The 20,331-nt window shown below is 41.8% G+C and overlaps 1 long non-coding RNA gene across 1 annotated transcript in view; it reads left to right on the top strand.

The window, feature by feature from the left end:
* Positions 1-709: 709 nt before the first annotated feature.
* Positions 710-20,331, top strand: part of LOC109387828 (uncharacterized) — a 90,112-nt gene continuing 70,490 nt past the window's right edge. Inside the window, exons 1-2 of the long non-coding RNA XR_002125098.1 lie at positions 710-801; positions 11,654-11,737. This is a non-coding gene — a long non-coding RNA (uncharacterized LOC109387828). The remainder of the gene's footprint in view (positions 802-11,653; positions 11,738-20,331) is intronic.

The raw sequence follows: 20,331 nt of genomic DNA, 5'->3' as shown, positions 1-20,331 counted from the left end.
CAGACATTTATCTATAACAGCCCTGTAGGAGTTGTTTGCATTAGAGCTTTATGAACAAAAGAAGTAAGTGATTGTGGTAATGATTGAACCGACACTTCAGAATAACAACTACGTGCATTTTACAATACCTGGTTTATGTATGACTGCAAATATATTAATTTCCAACCCCTCTTCACTCTCATATAAATCTTAGCCAGGTGTGCAACAGAGGAATTCCATCATTGAGCGGGTTCTTCCTCCCATAGATTCCAAATTCTCCTGATCCCTACATGGGAGGTCGCTCCAGGGAGGGGGCTTTCTGAGTTCCACTGAGGGTAGCTTACTTCGGGGAGGAAAATCTCCCAGACTTTGCTACTCCTGGAAAACAAACAAACAAACAAAAAAAGATGCGCGTTCCTGGCCTTCTTTTCTAATAGTTCCATGGAAACGGCTTCCTGTTTGCACCAGGCTCTGATCAGCTTTCCGCCCCCATCCATCTGAAACTGTCCAGAGGCGGAGGTGGGAGTCCTAGTTCCTCCTTTACAGAATTGGGGGCCAGGCTACATGAGGTGTTCCCCACACACACACCCCCACGCTGGAACGTGGGTGCCCGACTCTTGGGTGCACTCCCAAGCGTCCCCATCCCGGACCCACCCAGGCTCGCGAGGCCTGGAGCGCCTCCCGGGCGGGGCCGCGGGGCCGTGACGTCATCAACCTCCGCCCACCGCGCGCGCCGTTGCCGAGGTCGCCGAGGGCAGAGCGGTAACTGTTTAACTTGGTGCGGTCCTCGGCCAGCGCCTCTCCTCGGACGGCAGGGGCTCGGTAGGTAAGCGTGACAGACCCTGGAAGGAAAAAAATGACAAAACACACACACACACAGGCCAGAGAGGACCCCGCCCGAGGCCGCCCCGGGAAACGGCCCTCTGAGGGGGGAAAGTGGCCCGGAAGTGTCCAGCGACCCTGGCGGGGGGGCGGGAGACGGGGCTCAGAAAACCTGACAATGCTGAGCAGCGGTGTCAGGTCACACAGGGCAGGTGAAGAGGCACGTGGAGTGGCCTCGGTGCACCGCGAACGTCCGTCTGCGAAACAGACTTGCGATGTCGACGTGAGACGAGCCCTCACGTTGTAAGGAGGAGAGTGAGGCTGGACGTGAGCAAGGCCTGAGGCCTCCGACCTGGAAGGCAGGCACACACTGGCCAGGGCGGGCGGGGGGCGGTTGCTGTACATTCTCAGCCCTGCCCGAAACACGGCCCAAGTGTTCCACGAAACTAGGGTTTCTAGCCGGACGCCTGGGCGTCGTAGAGGAACGAGGGCCCAGAGAGAAATACTGTTGCCGTCTGTCTGGACGCCAGTGGACGCCATCTCTTCCTACGTTATGTGTACGTAGGAAATGAGACCGTGCCATCTGAAAGGGTCAGGACACGGGATTTAGGCGTTTTCAAAACGAACGCTACCTCCTTGGCGGAGGCCTGGCGCGGGAAGGCAACATGGGGGCGAGGGACGGGCGCGGGCCTGCGCGTGCGCGGGAGGGCGCCCCGTCGGCTCGGCCTACGCTGTCATTTTCTGGGGCGTTTCTGGAACCTCGTGTGTTCACGGCCAGGCGGTCGTTCACAAGCACCAGGCCCTGTGCGCAGAGCGCTGACAAAGCGATTTGGGTTTGCTTTTATAGATGTATGATGACACATTCTCCCCGTCGAGGCATCTTTCTTTCCCGCCCGCCCTTCCCACCCCCACATCAATGACCTTTATGTCTTTGTCAGATAAATACAAGGTGATAAAGAGACACTCATTTTAATTTCATTTTTTATTTTTGTACTAAGTTCTTTTGTGTGTTGTAAGAGAGAGTATTGGCATTTTAACAAGGTCATTTAAGCAGTTACCCAACATTTTGCATTGTGTTTGTTTAAATAAGAATGTCAAGACAAAATTTTTTAGAAAGGAACAATATATATCTCCAACATGTGTGTATGTATGTATATGTGGTGCGTGTATGTGTCAGCCTATATATGATAAAGTATGCAAGTAGGTTTTCTTTAACACCTTTCTACTGATATTTACGTCAGTTGTCATGATCACGCAAGAGGCATTGCCCTAAAAACGTAAAAATACAATTGCAGAATTCTCCATATGTCCAAAATTTCATGCACTATACCATAAGAAAACTCCCTTTTATTTCTATGTATTTGTAAGAGATGGACCTAATTTGATAACATGTTTTCAATAGCCTTTACATAAATTTCTGCATAGTGTGATGTCTTACTATATTTATAAGCATATTACTAGAAATTATATCTTTGGATTTTTGGTTTTTCTTTTTTTTAAGCAGTTTCAAAAACAACACTCAGCCTCTGAAAACGAGCAATAAAGTTTATTGCAAGCAAAAGTTAAGAGCCCTGAGCACCTTAGAGAAGCATTCCCTGAGGTGTGTTTTGTGGAAGGCAATGAGAAACCTAAGTGAAAGTCTATGTTTTTAAAAGCGGGGAGAGTAGGATTCCTTGTTAGAAACATTTTGGGAAGTATTCTATATTCTCCCCATTGGAAATTCACAACATCATTAACATAGTAAAAGCTCTTTTAACGTTTCTGCTCAATTGAATTTCAACAAAGGTGTCAAAGCAGTTCAGCAGGGAAAGGGTAGTCCTTTCAACAAAGGTGCTGGAACAATTGGATATCCAAATGCAAAAAGATGCATTTAAATCCTTACCTCCCATCATACTCAAAATGTAACTCCAGATGAATTGTCCGTCTAAATGTAGAAGCTGAAATTATAAACTCTTAAAAAACATAGGCGTATATCTTTGTGACCTTCATAGATACAATGGAAAAGCACCAGCAATAAAAAAAGAAATTTCATAAATTGATCTTGACCAATCTTTAACATTTTTATGCTTAAAGACACCATTAAAAAAATGAAAAGAAAAACCACAGAGGGAGAAAATATTTGCAGATCATATTTGATTAAGGTCTTGAATCCAGAATACAAGGAATTCTTGCAAGACAGTAAGAAGAAAATAACCCAATTTAAAAGTGGACAAAAATTTGAATAGATATTTGAGCAAAGAAGATATATGAATGGCCAATAAACACATGAGAAGATGCCATCAGGGATGCAAATCAAAACCACAACCCAGATACCACCGCACACCCACTAGTAGGTGAAGACTAACGGTAAGGATGTGGAGAAATTGAAACTCTTGTATGCTGCTGGTGGGAATGCAACATAGCACAATCACTTTGAAAAACTGGAAGTTTCTTAAAAAATTAAACACAAATTGACCATGTGATTCCCAACTTCAATCCTAAGTATATACCCAAGACAAATAACAATGTATGTAAGACCTGCACATGAATGCTCATAATCACAGTAGTCCCAAAGTGGAAATAACCCAAATGCCCACAAACTCATGAATGGAATTTAAAAGAAAAATGTGGTATATCTTGGAATACTGTTTGACCTAAAAAGGAATGAAGTTCTGAGAACATGCTGCAAACTGGATGAACCTCAAACACATTATGCTTTAGTGAAAAGCCAGACACATAAACAAATATTGTGAGTCCATTTATATACAGTTTCTAGAAGGGGCAAATCTGTAGACAGAAATTAGATTACCTGGGGCTAGAGATGGAAATTCAGAGTACCGGCAACTGGGACCAAGCGATGTTTTTGAGATGATGGAATGTTCTAAACTTGGATTTTAGTGATGGTTGCCCAACTGTAAATTCACCAAAAATCATTTAACTATACTTTAAAACAAGTGAATTTTGTAGCATGTACATTAGACCTCAGTAAAGCTGCTGTTTTTTGGAGAGAGTGTTCCCTGTTCAAAACAGTTTGGGAAACGTTTTATATCCCACCTCTTGGAGATTCACAACGTATATTAACATATTAAAGACCAAGAAACCCTACAGTAAAGAAACCTACTTAATCTTTTAATCCAGCATAAACCAAATTTATGTGACCACAGGAACTTTTTAAAAAATTACACCAATTAAACCCTTTCAAAGTGAGTGTTAAGGGAAGCATAATTAGGAGTTGCTGACAGTAGTTCCCTTCACTGGCTACCCAATCACTTCTCCAAGCCCTCGGGTCCAAGGAAATGGTATACATTTAACTAATCCCTGAGATTTTTTTTTTTCGCAAAAATAAATACAATTTATATAATTAGTGAGTCCATAAGCACCAGCAAGCTGAAAAGACCTCCCCACCCACCCATGACTGCCATTGTGTGGCCTGGATTTCTGCTGGCTGGGATATCAGGAGGAGCGGCTGCGATTAAACATTAATTATAATTGAAGTTGAATGTAATTAATTACATAATTTTGTGTTGTTACAGGTTAATTCCACTACTAAAATTACATCATAAAATTAGAGCATTAAGAAGGATTACTGTCAAAAGAAAAGTAGATATGAATCAAGCACCTGACTCACGTATGAATCATGTCCAAAGCACTTGGCTCGTATCTGAATCATGTAGAACAGTTGAATGACAAGTACTTGCTAGATTCTTCATAGTCATTAGTCAAATAATCGATGTAGACTGTACGTATAGAATCCTGATCATGAGAACTACCATTGGAAAAAACTGGAAGCCCCTGATGCCATGTCTGTTTCTTTCTTTTTTGTTTTTCAATGGAGGTAGAGTATTGTACAGAAGGTATGAGGAATTTGATTAGGATTGTTTATATAGAAAGGAGAAGAGGACTTTTTAAAGAATTATTAACAAGTAAGATGTATTCTGTAAACTATCCTATACTTTTTTGTCAAAGAGGAATGATTGTGGGTATGAGAAATGGATAAACAAATTGTTATACCCAGCTGGTTACTTTGCAGAGAATTCCCTATAACCATATTAACAAAGCTGCATATCACGACCATGAAATGGATTTGCTAAGAGAACAATACTTTTTAATGGCACTCTTCAGAAAAAAATTGGCTTCAAGCAAGCCACAGATAATGTTACTTGCCCTTTTTCTTTATTCCAAATAAATGCAAATAATAATGATATTGATGAACCCAAAAGACATCAGCCAGAATTTCAGCTGGGAAGTGAACATAAACTTTTGATGGAATTATTTTGGGTGCATGCAGGGTAGAAGGCAAAATGAATATTTTTCAACACCATTTTATATAAATTTTGCATTAATGTATTATTAATTGCTTATAACTAGAATACTCTTTTAAACAAACGTGTACATTGGACAGTAAAACCCAAGTCATCCAATATTAAACTTGTTTAGGCAAGAGGAGAAAACTCCCCTTGTTAAAGCAAGAGCTTTTGGATAATCTCTAAAATCTGAATTTGTGTTCCAACTACATACGTAAACTGCAGCTTAATAACATGCTTGTGACACAAGAGCAAGCCAAAAAGCCTGCAGGTATGCAACCCCAGACCACTTTGGAAACCCAAAACACCCCTTCCTCCCAACCACCCCATCCAACTGAATGTGATTTTTGTTCATAGTTTAACTTTTGTTTCTAGCAGTACTTGTCTGTCAAGTTTGTGGACCAACTACATCTGTTTTGCAAATTCCACCTCCACTTCTGACTGGCTTCCCCACACGAGTTGTAAGGTTTTTCCTCTCAAAAGCAGGCTTACCTCTGACAGTATTATGTCTTCATCTGTTCTTCATACCTCTTCATGTAGACTGAATCTTGTTTTCTCAAAAACAGCTTTGCAATTCCTGATGTGCACTTGCTGTTTTCTAAATTGAAAACCAAAGTATTATTCACTCCTGCTTATAAACAGAATGCCTTCCAATAACTCCAGGTTATGTAAAGGGTTGAGTCAGATGAAGAAGTTACAGTAGATGAAGTCAAGCAAAGAATCTTTCTGAGGAAAATTAGGGATGGGACTAGAGTTTATTTGTCAGGGGACTGTGTCCACTGAAGGAAGTCAGCTCTGTATTCCTTGTGGATCTGAGCAGTATGACCAAGGGACAACCACTGTCAAGACTTCCTCAGTATTTGTGTGTCATTTCATTTTCATCTGTAGTTCAAAATGATCTCTAATCTCGCCTGCTGGATTCAAGCATCGTTAAGTACTTAACAGTTGTTTTAAATTTTATGATAATAACACAGTCACCTTTACAGAATATAGAAAAAAATAGAAAAGGAAAAATGATCACCATTTATTCTAGTACCTGAATGCAACTTTGTTAGCATTTGAATATGTTGCCTTCCTTTTTCTATCAAATCTTTTTTGCGTAGTTGTAATTACAGTCTACTTACAGTTTGGGGTGCGGTTCTGTATAAGATCTCCCCAGTTGCTAAATGTTCTTCATAATTATAATATGTAAGCTCTGCATAATGCAATATACTTGACAATCTTCCATTTTTTTGAGATTTTAAACATCACAAGCAATACTGTGATGGACATCTTTCTGCATAGACTATGATATTTTGGGTTTAATAATTACCTTTAATGACTCTTAGCCCTTGAGACTCAGGCAGTAGGGCAGGGAGTGCGTCCACATGACAATGGATGCTGACCACCTCCGTTCAGAAATTTGCACTGATTTTAAAACTTTAAAAAAAATGTGGCTAGGAATCAGATTTGTAGTTTGCTTAAATCAGCAACCACTCATGATTATAGATTAAAAAAAAAGAAAGGAAAGAAAGAGGAAAAGAACAGCAAAGGGAGGCGCAGGGGGACTTGGGGCCCTCTCCTCCAGCTTTGTCAGAGAGGGTATTGTCTGTCAGAGAGCAAGTGGAAATGCTTGCGTTTGTTCTGTTGGGTGTCTGAAGGAAAGTACCCCTGTCAGCCAAAGTCAGACTCCTGTGGACTTGACAGCTGCCATTTCAGACCAAGGTAGGTAATTTGACTTAAATGGGAATAAAAAGAAAATTAGAATCTGATAGTCTTTTGTTCTTAAAAAATAGTTTAGGGCCGGCCGAGTGGCTCAGTTGGTTAAGAGCTCGCTCAAGAGTTTGAGCTCTGAACAACAGCAGTTCGATGCCCGGCCCGAGCTGAGCAGCTGCTGAGCTGCCAACAGGTGGCAGGATGGCTCAGCTTAAAAAAAAATAGTTTACATTTTGTCTTCATTAAAGAACCAAGGCAGTGCTACTCAAGGTTACGTGCTGCAGTGTTTTCATAGATTGAAATGGTTGACAAGCCCCAAGTTGCTTTCTCCAATCTCATTCTTTGTTGCTTCTTCCCAAATAATGTATTTCATTGCTAATATAAAAGGTGCGCTGTTGTACTCTCAAAAAGAACTTGGCAGTTCATAAATATTGGGGGAAAAGTATGCAAATCTTTGCAAATCTCTAGGTCCCTTAAGGTTAATTTAACTGTCACACGTAATCTCCCAGGAAAGAAAGCGGCCTGTGTCCGTGAACCAGCCAGTTAACTCAGCTACCTAGTTTCACCTCCCGTGTTATCTTTTCATCACGATATGATTCACTGTGTCAGAAGTATTGATGAGGTCGGTAACCACTTTCTGTTCACACTGATTATTCAGTAACTTTAGGCAAAGCTTGAAGCATCCTGCAGCAAGCAACGGGTCCTTCATCACAAGATCACAAAACAGCATTAGATAATTAAACTTCCCATACCCGTATGCAATTTTAACACATCAGTAAAATATTAGAAGAATTTGTCACAATCATTCTGTAATGGCTTACAGTATTTTTCTCTGCCTCCTAAAACAAAACAAAAAAACCCCAGGCATCACAAATGCATTTTTAGTGTTTCTGTTTGAAAGTTAATGGGCTCTAATTAATTTTCCAGGGACTTTTTGTTCTAGTTTAGGGTCATCCTGCTGCTGCTAATCCCACTTCCACTTGACCATGTTGCTTCTGGATTAAAAAGCGAGGGCATGGGGCCCCAGCCCTTGTCCCCATTTCCACTGGCAAGGGAGCTGGTGATGGCTGTCCTGGTTACCTGTTGCTGCACGACAAGCTACGTATACTTAGTGCCTTAAAACAACAATATCATTTATTTTGCTCGTGAATCTGCAAACTGGACAGGACTCAGCAGGGACAGCCTTTTCCTTGTCCCTGCAGCATCAGCTGGTGACCATAGCGAGAGGCTGAAACCATCATCGGAATGCTCACTCACATGTGTAGTGGCTGATGCTGGCTGAAAGCTGGGACTTCAGCTGGGACTGTTGGCCGGAACACCTGCTTGTGGCCTGTCCGTGAGCCGCTTGGCTTCCCTGAATCATGGCTGTGTTCCAAGAGCAAGTGTCCCAAGAGGACAAAACAGAAGTCCATGGCATTTTTATAATCTACCTTTGGAAGTCACATGGCATCATCGCAACTGTATTGACCGAGGCGGTCACAGAAGTCCGCCCAGGCCCAAGAGGAGGGGACATGAGCCGCACTGCTTGATGGGAGGAGGGTCACCTCTCATTGGATGGGGTATATTGCGGTGGCCATCTTTGGAAAATAAGATCTCCCACAGTGGCTAAATAAGTTATTCAGATGGAAATATTCTTTTAAAAGACCTGCTTTTGAAAATATGTAGATGCTACTCCATTATGTAAACATGGGCAGTATCTCAGGGACAGTCCTGGTATGTGCTGGGCTCTGTGCCAGCCAGGGGCTGGGGTTCTAAAGAGGAGTGAGGCAGTATCCTTGCCTGTAAGTGGTCTATTGGGAGGGACCCTGGAGTAAGTACAGTTATATTTGAAAAATGCAATCATGCAGAGAAGTACTGGTATATATGTGAAAAGAAAATGTAGAAATGTAGGTGTCTTCACAGAGGCAGACCCTTCATGCTGGCTCTTCAAACTTGTAGTAAGAAAAGGGGCAGGAGGCGACCACTTAGAGTACCTCAGCAGCTACATGTCTAAGGAGGACGCCAACTGCATGGCACTGGGAAATAAACACTCTTGAACTTGGATTATTCTGGTTGCATCTTGACTTTAGCTTCTCATGTTGTATATCTGAATAGATCATACTTAGTGACACTTTAATATCATGAAAGAGAATGATATGATAAAAATCATGACTTGGCACATAATAGGAAATGTTATAGATGTAATAACTTTAAATACCTGACATATCCACAAGACACTTGAGTATTGGTTTCCAGACCATTATTTACCAATAAATATGCATGACTAAGTGAATAGTCATTTGTCATTGTTCTCAAATAGCACTGTCTCTCAAGTATAAAGTATCCCTTAGTGACTCCTAAAATAAGTCATGTCCATTGGCGACCAAAGAAGATGCTTTTGGATAAAAAAATACCTCCAAACCCTTTTTCATCTATGCATTTTTAACATAAATGAGATAACTTTATGCATGTAGTTCCGAGACTTTTTCGCTTACAGATGGTGGGTGGATATTTCCCGTGTCAGGTCATGTAGGTCTGTGTTATTCTTTCTAAGACATACATTTAGGCTGCCTCAGTGTGTACGTACCATAATCTAACCATTCCCTACATAACGGATATTTAAATGTTTCCTGTGTTTCACTATTGCAGACAATGGTATCTCTGGGTGATGGACTGTGGATTGTTTTGACTTTTCTGTATTTTCCAGAATTTCATTTAGTAAGTGATATGAAAATATATTTTGGTTTTGAAAGAGATACCAGTGCATCAGATGCATAAGATAGCCAGAGACAGGTTATTCACTATATAAATAGGTGGTTCACATTTGGTTTTAATTCTCCCTGTTTCATTTCAAAGTATTTGTTTTGTAAGGGGAGTCTTCCAGAAAAAAGCCTTGTGATTGGCCTATTCTTCATTCCACTTTTACACCAACTAGGCAAACAATATAGGAGTTAGGGAAACATTTTGGGTAAACAGTTGAGAACAGGTTGGAAATAGTGTCCTTGTTTGGATAACTTTTAAAGAAATACCTTCTTGCATGTGGATTTATCTGTTGGGGAGCTTGGGTTATTTTCTTGTTGAAAAGTGTATCCCTTGTCAGAAGTCGGGATTGTGGTTACTCGTGGATGGAGAGAGCGTAACTGGTAGGGATCCCTGGGGATGGCAGACGTCTGGGGTGCTGGCAATGGCTTTTCTTCAAGGCGGTGTAACTTACACACAGCTGTGCTCACTTGATGAAAACACCAAGCCCTACACTGTTGTTTCCTGTGCTTTTCTATATGTATGTTATTCTTCAAGTTCAAAGCTAAAGGGCCGTGGAGTGAAAGATGATGTCAGTTTAGCAGGCCCAAAGAAATCACTGAAAAAAGGGAGGAGGCAAGAGGACTTATAAGTGCGGAGTAGTTTCAGAACAAAACACTGTATCATTCGAGGAAGTGAGAAAAGGTAGCTAATGACAAAATTCCCACCATGTCAAATAATATTTTTACTATTTAATAATGATTGTAAGACTGTTGCAGGCTTTGACAATTATTCCTTTGTTTTATCCGTAAGGTGGTCACTGTGCTAGCTACTTCATCCCAGGTGAACCCCTCCACCCCTGTACTTGAATGGGGATTCCCACCCCCAGATCCACCCACATCTTACTGCATCAGCTAACCATGCCCTGTCTGCTTCTCCATGAGTTCCTCAACCAGTGAAAACTTCCAATCTCTTCCTACCCTAGAAAATGTCTCCCACAGCCAAGCCCCTTCTCCAGTGTTCCCCCTCCCCTCCTGGCATTCCCTCCCCTCCTTGCAGCCTCCCTTTCCTCTGTTTTTAACTATCCCTTAACTCCGTGCAACTCAAAAGCGGTTATGTTGGTCTGTTGTATTACTGTGTTGCATTGTAATCATTTATGTGTCGCCCACTCCACACTATCAGACTAGCAGCAGTGAAGAGATGCTGTTTATTCTCCTTCATATTAGCAGAACCGAGTACAGTGTCCTCCTTTCAGAAAGCTGCATTCATTGTTACCGCCAGGAAACTCTCAAGTAAATAATGCCCCCAGTGCCATGATACAAGAGCACATTCCAGCTCTGTCCTCACTCCACCACTGCCCCCCCATGGGGCTTAGACCTCTCCTGACTCACGTTCCCGTAGAGTCGGTTAGTCCTGTAAGCTCTCGAGTCCATCCTGCCCACCACTGTACTCCCAATAACCAGCCAAGTGCCCGACTCATGGCAGGGGCTTCCTAGATACCCCTCTAATAAATGCGGGAATATGTGAATGAATGAAAAAGAAGTGTGGAGAGTGAACCGAGCATAGATGGGCAACGTTCTTGGGGCTGGGACAGAGAGAAGACGTTTCTGGTTTTCATCCTTTCTGTGTCCTAAACGAGAGCAGTGTTTTTCAAACAACTTGTTAAGCTCAATTAATAAATTGTGAAATCAACTTTGTGAGCCACAATTGACATTTTAAAATGAAATCGAGTAGGATAGAAGAAAACAGGTACAGGAATAGAATAAGATGGAATGGAATAGAAAAGAAAATATCAGTAAGGAGACAGTTCCCAGAGTCCTAGCCAGAGATGAGGGGTGATGTGGTGGCTCCTGTCATCGCCATGGTCAGGATGACATGCTCGCCCATAAAGGCAGGTGGGTTAGCTGCACCTGAACCCCGTGGACTAAGATGGGAAGAAGGGTGACATCAGAGATTTCAGCAGACAAAGGACCAAACAAAACAAACAAAAGTAGTTCCCAGTAGGTCCCCCAGCTCCCAGGCCCACCATATCCAGCTGTTCTCTGGGCTGCTGACTGGGGAATGCATGGGTGAACTACTGACGTGGAAGGCTCAGCTGTCACATACCAACATTCTGTTTACTAAAATCACCTTCTTTTCGTATTTCCCAAATCTAGATTGCATTCAGGAGGAACAAACAAAAACCTGAAGCAGTCAAGACACAGAACAAGAGCAGACGAGGTAACTCCAAATACTTTCAGGTATGTCAGACAGCTGTTTTATAACGTTTTATCAAAACCTTATCATAAAGGGAAGAGGATGAATGAATGTTGACCTCAGGTTTGGTGAGATGTCTGTCACTGGGGCTCTTTAAGGGCACGCCACGTGCTTATTGTCTGAGATGTGAAGGAGAGAATGCCAGCACTGTGGGGCAGGGGATGAGCCTACAGTCCTGAGGGCTTTTATCTCCTAGAACACATTTCTAGAAGTTCTTCCAAAGCACACAAACAAGCAAAAGGTGTTCCAGCTTCCTGGCCTCACTTGGGTCACAGTGTCCGATCAAGGCCCAAAGCCACTCAGGACAGCCACTGATTTTTACAGGCGGATAATGTGACTCGGAGGAAAACACAGCACATTTGGGGGCATTTTTCAATTTTCTTCTTGTGCTTTACGAGAGCCAGTGTAAGAAAAGAGACTGAATTCAATAAGCCTTGTATATGAAAGCCCTACAAGTATTTCAGGGAGGGGAAAGTGGACTTGTTGTTTAATGGGCACAGAGTTTCACACTGGCAGCATGAGAAGTGCTGGCGATCTGTTTCACAATAGTGTGAATAATGTGAACACTGGTGAACTGAGTAGTTAAAAATGGTTACGATGGTCAAGTTTATGTTGTATTTAAAACAGTACTTCATTGTATATGTTTTTTAAAATTCTGTGTAAGTAGGAAAATTAGATTAGCTTTCTCATTGTTACTCCCCCATAGCACCTAGATTCTACAAGGGATTGCAGATCAAATGAGGTGTTTTGGAGTTCTCTGCCATGTGGTTGTCACCCGCATAATACTGATAGTTGCAAGAGCCCAGTCACATGGGAGCTGTGGTGGCTTACCCAAGCTGCTGCCTGGGTGCCCACCAGCCAGGCGCCTTGCCCAGTCAGCAGTTGGAGCTGGGTGTCCCCCTGGGGCTGGAATGCAGCTTGCGTGAGTGCCCACTCAGTGCTAAATAATGAAGGGCTGTGAGCCAGAAAAGGAACTTGGTACATTTTATGTAAGGGGCTTTGGCATAGTTAGTGATAATTGGATAGTCTCTTTTGCCACTCAAAATAGAGCAAAACAGATTAATGTAAATTAGAAATGTTCTCCAGGTCTATAGGTTGAAGTAATCCATAACAATTGGAAAGTTAACCTTCACGACATGGGATTTAATGAGATGATATATGTAGAAAACATCCAACGCAGAACCAGACACAGAGAAGGGTTTTGTAGAGAGTAGATACTCAGTACAAATTTGTGAATGAATGAATAGTGAGGGCTCAGTAAATGTTAGCTAGCCATGTCTTAGATATCCAGCATGAAACAAAAAATGCCTTCCTTGGAAGACGTGACAAAGCTGACAAAATTGGAGCAAATTGCCGCTTAAGATATTGTACTTAAGGAAACTGTTGCTAAAAATTCGGATGCTATGAGAAAGACAGTGAAACCTGTGAAAAACAATACAAAAGAGGCAGCTTTGGGAAACCTGAGCACATGACATTAGGTGGTCACACACTGTGTTGATGAGTGGCATTCTCACATTAAGGCACGCAGCTTTCAGACTTGCCCTTTTCTCTTAGTGACTCGATTTATTCAACATTCATTTAACACACATTTAGTAAGCGCCAGGTGCTGGGCTTGCCCTGAAGATGTGAACATGTGTACAACGTAGGCCCTGTCATTTCGGGATCTCACAATGAGGAGGAATGCTGACACACAACTAAATGTCATAATGTAGTAACAGCCTAACACAGCAACGTAACGGCGTCACGTAATGTAAGTGGCCGCGCAGCACAAAGGTGTGATTCATGTCGCCTGGTTGGTGTGAGGGAAGGAAGAGGTGGGAAGGGCTTCAGAGGAATCAGTCATATTTTGAATGGTCTTCAGAGTGGGAGTTTGCCAGACAGATAACTGAACAGCAGGGGGAAGAAAGATAGATGAAAGGGAAAAGGAAAAATACTAGTTTTAATATAAGTTAATAATAATAATGAGGACTTACCAGGCACTTGAAGTGCATTATATATTACATTATGTAATGTTTCGCCGACTGTGTGTGCGCGCGCACGTCTGTGGGAACACCATTGTGAGCACAAGGCGGGCCTGAGAGAGAGAAGACGGGAGGAAGCCTGGAGCTTGTTCCCAGGCCCGGCTCCCACGCCGCCGGGAGCCTCATCACCGCCCTCCTCCAGCAACGGATAGCCTCTGCCCCCACCCCCGTCACCCCCACTTACTCCTTCCATCTGGAGAGACTCATGCCTGAAAGGCAGGGGCACCACGGAGCAGGAAAAGCAGCATAAGAGGACAGAGCATGGATGACAGTGACGTGGCTGTCACTTCACTATGGTGTGAAAAGCCAGCACCATCATCACTGGCCGGGGCTGGGAGCACCCCGCCCACAGACATGAATGTCCTACAGAGACACGGTGCATGTGCAGCGACCTGTAACCAGAGAGCCTGCAGACGTAGTGACTTGCCTACGCCAGAAGAGGTGCGCACACACCGACCGAGTGAACTCCTCCCGCTTTCTGGAATGGATGCCAGCAAGCCTGAGGCTGGGCAGGCAGCCTGCATTCGGTGTTGAACCCCAGAGCTGCTCTCCCGCTTCCTGCACGTCGTTCCCTTGCTAGTTAATCATGAGCCGGGCTTAACTGGAGGCTTGCGATGCTGTATCTACTAACTGCATCTCCTGTTGCTCTTGCCATCACCGAAGTGTAAGAAGAACCTTACTAGCTTGTTGTATGTCCTCCCCCACCTAGAATTCTGCATAACACCTGGTTGGGACTCAGTGAAAATGGAACTTAAAAAAAAAGACTTTCTCAACAGGTGTTATATGTGGTATGGTGACATGAAAGGATGTACAGTTGTCTCTCGGTATCCGAGGGGGGTGGGTTCCAGGACCCCCACGGATACCAACATCCGCAGATGCTCAAGTCCCTTATGTAAAATGGCGTAGTTTTTGCGTATAACCTACACACATCCTTCCATCTATTTCACATCATCTCCAGATTCCTTAGAATGCCTAGTACCGTGTAAGTGCTATGTAAATAGTTGTTATACTGTATCGTTTAGGGAACAATGAAAGAAAAAGCCTGTGCGTGTTCAGTCCAGACCCCACCATGTTGCCTAACTATGAATACATAGTGTACGTCAGCGACAACATGACTTTTTTTCTGAATATCCGTGGTTAGTTGAATCTGTGGATTGGGACCCTTGGGTACCCCGACTGCGTACCGCAAGCTTAGGGCCGTGGTTCTGACTTGAGCCCATCAGAATTCTGGGAGGGCCTGATCCAACACAGACTGAGGGCCATTTCTCCTGCACCCCCGCCCCCCAAGTTTCTCACAAGTTTCAGGTGATGATGCATTCTTTGACAATCACTGGCTTAGAGTAATTAAACTTAGTTGGCCTTTAAAGCGGGGTTGGAGAGAAAGATGTCAGTATGTTTACTGCAGCAGCCAACTCAGATGTCAGGGACTCAGAAGTCCCATTCAGAGGTGGCAGTGGGGCCTGCACTTAGGCTGCGAGACAAGCAGCTCAGCCACGGTCTTTCCACATCAGAAGGGCTGGCAAAGGAACTACAGTGGAGGCTGTGGGAAGTAGCATTTCTTCGGTGAGAAAATACTGCTTGTTGTTGCTGAAACAGAGATGAGGGTGGGGCGGGGAGGAGACACAGTGTTTCCTGGAGGGGAAGGTGACAGTCTGACCCTAAGGGCGGTGTGTGTTCATGAGGTACGCCATCTTGGTGACACAGCACTGGGTCAAGGTTTGGTCCTGCCGTTCTGCCCACTGTGGGACTCTGCTGAGGCCGTCCAGGGAGCGGAGGCTGTTCACACATCCAACACGATGGAGGGTGGCAGAGGTTTTGCCAGTTGGCATCGTTACCCCACTCCACGTTCCCCCCACCGCACCCGGGAGATCTTACTTGGAGCACGGAGCACTGAGGCTGGACCATGGTGGGGATTGAAAGCCACTGTTTAATAATACTGAGCTCAGAAAAAACCGGAAACAAACTTGTAATCCCAGAATCTGAGAGGCACATTAAGAAAGTGCCAGGAAAGACCAGGGGAAGGCCCTGGCTTACGGGGCGTAGAAAGAGGCGCTGGAGCACCAGCCTGGCTTTGAACTCAGCCTGCACTTTGTTTGCTGTGAGTTTGGAAAATTTGTTTAACCACCCAGCCTTGGTTTTCTTTATCTGTGATTAGTGGACATTGAGGTTTTCATTTTTTACAGTTGTGTACAATGCTGCGATCAGTATCTGTACATACATCCTTGTATTAATCTGATTATTCAGAAGAGATTCCCAGACGCCGCATTGCTTGGCCAAAGGTATGCAGTTGATACAAGTGGTCAAATTGTCTTCCCAAAGTTTCCAGCATTTTACATGTAACGACAGCGTAAGGGAGTGCTTGTTTCCCAGCACCCTTTCTATCATGGGGTATTAAAAAAAATATTTTGTTGACTTTACGTGAAAGTAGGCATCCCTTTGTCGTTACATGGCAATGTTTTTTTTGTTTGTTTGTTTGTTTTTCCAGCTGAGCCATCCTGCCACCTTTTTGCAGCTCAGCGGCAGCTCAGCTCCGGCCGGGCATCGAACTGCTGTTGCTCAGAGCTCAAACTCTTGAGTGAGCTCTTAACCAACTGAGCCACTCGGCCAGCCCACGTGGCAATGTTGTATTCACTAATTTAGTTGGATCTTTTTTACACGTTTATTGACCATTTGTGTTTCTTTTTTTGTGAATTGTCAGTTTATGGCCCATACCCATTTTTCTGTTAGTTCACTTGGATTTTCTTTACTGTTTTATAAGAATTCTTTATACACAAAGAAGGGTAAATTTTTATCTGCCATAATTCGCAATTTTTGTTTGTCTTTTTATTTTTTGTGATGGCTTTTTATATTTAGAAGCTTTAAGGTTGATGTGGACTGAATAATTTCTGATGACCTTTGAAATTATTCATGGCATGCATTCCTGATGATTTGGGGGGAAATGCATTTATATACACACAGAATTACTTGGACCCCATCCATGGAGTGTTAGATGTGCAGATATTAGAAAAATATAGAGTATAGAAAAGCCAGAAATGAAGTCACTTGTATTTTAGTTATAGAACTAAATGTTTAATGTTCAGAGACATATATATGAATCAACACAATTCTTAATTTTTAAATAATTTCAAATTTTAAGTATGCTTTTACATATACGTATCAGGTATTTTGGTGTTTAAATATCTAAATAAAACATTTATTATAGACATGATATAATGTACTTTTCCCTGGGGCTAGCAAATGCACAATATATTAGCAAAACATTCCACACTTTTATTGATTCAAGCTACCACAACAGCATAAATATGAATGAAGCTTAAGACATTTATGAATACTTTTTCCAAGATCAGATAGGATGCTTATGTATAGGAAAAAAATAATATTAAATACAGTTGAGATAAATGAAATTAGACACACATAGCACTGTATCTATTATCTTTTTTTCCTTACTCCTTTTTTTCTTCCCTCTGGCTAGGGAATCAGAACTGAGTCAATGTACTGTTTGATATATTTTTAAAATTCAGAATAGCACAAAAGAATGGGAGTAGTCTGTTTCCAGGCCCACAGGTAGTGCGACAGCCCAGCAGTCCTGCCCAGTAGGCCCCTTTCATAAACGATTCCCAGATTGAGGATCAATATGTGGAGAGGATTAAAAGGTGAGAAAGGAAAGCTTCAGAAAAGGCTAAAGGCTGGGTTGGAGGGACTAAGGCGTCAGGATTGGCTCAGACCTGTTACTTTATTACATTCTGCCTAAAGCCAGCGATTCCACAACACAAATGACATATAAATAATAGTATTTTGTTTGCTTGACACTGGAGCAGTAGAAACTACTTAAAAAAAGTTTTTTTTAAATCTTGCTCTTTTTTTCTTTGTAAGACTCATTCTGTCACATGGGTCCCATAAAGCAAGAGGGGTTATGGAGAACGTTTTTGTTATCCTCAGGTTAAAGAACCTGGCTTTTTAACCAAGAAAATAAGCGTGATAACTGGAGGATATGAAAAGCTATCCGCTTTTCGTCCCACGCCACACAGTGCTAAGAGGAGGCATTGAGATAGGGAGGAGTAACTTCCTGACTCTCTGGATTGTTAGATTGGTAAATAGCCGAATATAAAAAGAGGAGGTGGAGAGAAATCCGGGAAAATAGTAACATATACCAGTCCTGTCTCCATACTTTAAAACAATCTAGTTTTGCTCCAAGTTGGAGGCAGGCAGCCTGTAGCAGACTGTATTTCTAAATTATTGTATATACCAGGATTAACACACCAACACCAACTCCACCATGAATGACCACCTGGAGTCCCTCCCATAACCCACAGAGAAGCATACCCGCCAATCACTGAGCCCAGTAGATTGGCTACTATGACTGGTCAGTTCCTGAGTTGAGGATGATGTGAATAAAATGTGCTGGGGAACCAAACACAGCCGTCACGTGAATGCATTGCAGTTTTTCAAGTAAAACATTTTAAATTTAAGTGTAATACATACAGAAAAATACACAAATTTCAAGTATAGAGTTCGATGAATGTTTACAAAGTGAAAACACCCATATAACGACCACCAAGATTACGAAATGAAACAACATTTGAATTTTTTTTTTAAGTTTACTTAAGTCTTGACTGGCTTCATTTGATCCTCTTTCAGGGCATTTTTCTACATGCTAACTCAGTAAATAAGTTTCCTCAAAATGGTAACATTATAACCACAAGTGCTTATAATCAGTTAATTCAATCTGCTAAATAATAAGTACAGAAATCTTTTGGTTTTCAAGGATTTTCTCTCATTCTAAGAAATATTCCCATTAAAAAAGAAAAGAAAAAGGATGTGAAACAATCCTCAGAACCTCTATGTCTTCCCACCATTTATCAATCACCTTTCTGTTCCCCTGTTCTGGGGTTTTCTTCATCTCCTATTCTCTACAGTACTATAGAATAAGTCAATGGCTTGAAAATTAGTTTTTGTATTTTTATTTTTGTCTTTTTACTCAGAAATAAAGTTACTGTAATTATATCTAATAATATCTATTCTAATATGTTTTAGTAAAAGGGAATATAGGTCTGTGTTTTCTTTTCCAAATAATTATTTTCTAATGTAAAAGTAATTTATGTTCATGTCAAAATTTTGAAAACAACAAAAAGCATAAAGAAACTGAAAATCATCCATAATTCCACTACTCAGGAATAACCACTGCAAACATTATGATTTTTCCAGGGATTTTCTTTTTTTCTGTGACTGTATATTTTTTCTTTTGCACAAAGTTCATAACCTCTGTCAGTTAAATATAGTGCTTTTTTCTCACTTATCTTACAGTCTTATGGCTTTGTGTTTCTAATCAGAAAAACACATAATGAGAAATTTAACATTTTAATAAGCGAAATTAAATTCACATGCTAGTCAATAGTATTTCATAAGAGGAAGGCTGTAGAACTAGAGTACCTCTGTGGAATAAAAAAAAAATGAAAACAAAATGCTGTGAAGTGCTAATGGCCAACTCCTAGCTGCAAACGATAGAGCTCATTTGGTGGAGCATAAATCTCAATTATAAGAACAGGTAAAGAACTCAATGGATCTTTTGGAGAGATTGAAATTTTAGCCAGTCCCTCCACAAAGCAATGTATAGATCATCCCTTTGGATGCCATGAGTGCACAGAAAGCTACACAACACGCAAGTTCTGAGTTAAAATTTTCTCTCTCATGACTCATAGGCACAGAGAACAAACTGATGGTTATTAGATGAGAGGGGATTGGGAGTTGGGTAAGAAAGGTGAAGGGGATAAGCAGTACAAATTGGCAGTTACAAAATAGTCACGGGAATGTCAAGTACAGCATGGGGAATATAGTCAATAATATTGTAAAAACTATGTATAGTGTCAGATGGGTACCAGACTTATCGAGGGGATCACTTCATAAATTATATCAATGTCTAACTATGCTGTACACCTGACACTAACATAAAGTAATATTGAATGTCAACTATAATTTTCAAAAATAGTCACAGGGATATATAGTACAGCATAGGGAATATAGTCAATAATATTTTAATAACTACGTACAGTGTCAGATGGGTAATAGATTTATTGGGGTTATCACTTTGTGAGGTGTATAAATGTCTAATCACTATGTTGTTTCATACACCTGAAACTAATAAAAAAAAATTAGCTCCATCAAAAAACATTTTTTCTCATGGGAAATTAATGAGCCCATTTAAGAAATCATTTAAGATGTGAGCTAATTATTCAGACAGTAATCTGAGATTAATCTCTAGGAATGGGAATGCTCTTCCACACTCTGTGGGCGTCTCTACAATTATAAACATGAAGCAGTTTCAAAGGCAACTGGATCTATTGAAAAGTGAAGTTCAGTTTGAACAGGATAACTTCAGATATCCAGACTTGTCATGGAGATGAGAATGGGATAGTAAAATCGTTACCTAGCTTGTTGGGACTGACATCAAGGTTAAGCATACTGAACTTGGGTTCTCCGGCATGGATTTCTCCCCAATAAATGGCCAGGCAATCTTACAGATAGCCTGGAGATTAGTTTCCTTCTAAGAGAAACATTGA

The sequence above is a fragment of the Hipposideros armiger genome, unplaced genomic scaffold (assembly GCF_001890085.2).
Source record: "Hipposideros armiger isolate ML-2016 unplaced genomic scaffold, ASM189008v1 scaffold_170, whole genome shotgun sequence".
Lineage (NCBI taxonomy): Eukaryota > Metazoa > Chordata > Mammalia > Chiroptera > Hipposideridae > Hipposideros > Hipposideros armiger.
This window is presented reverse-complemented; position numbering and strand designations above follow the sequence as displayed.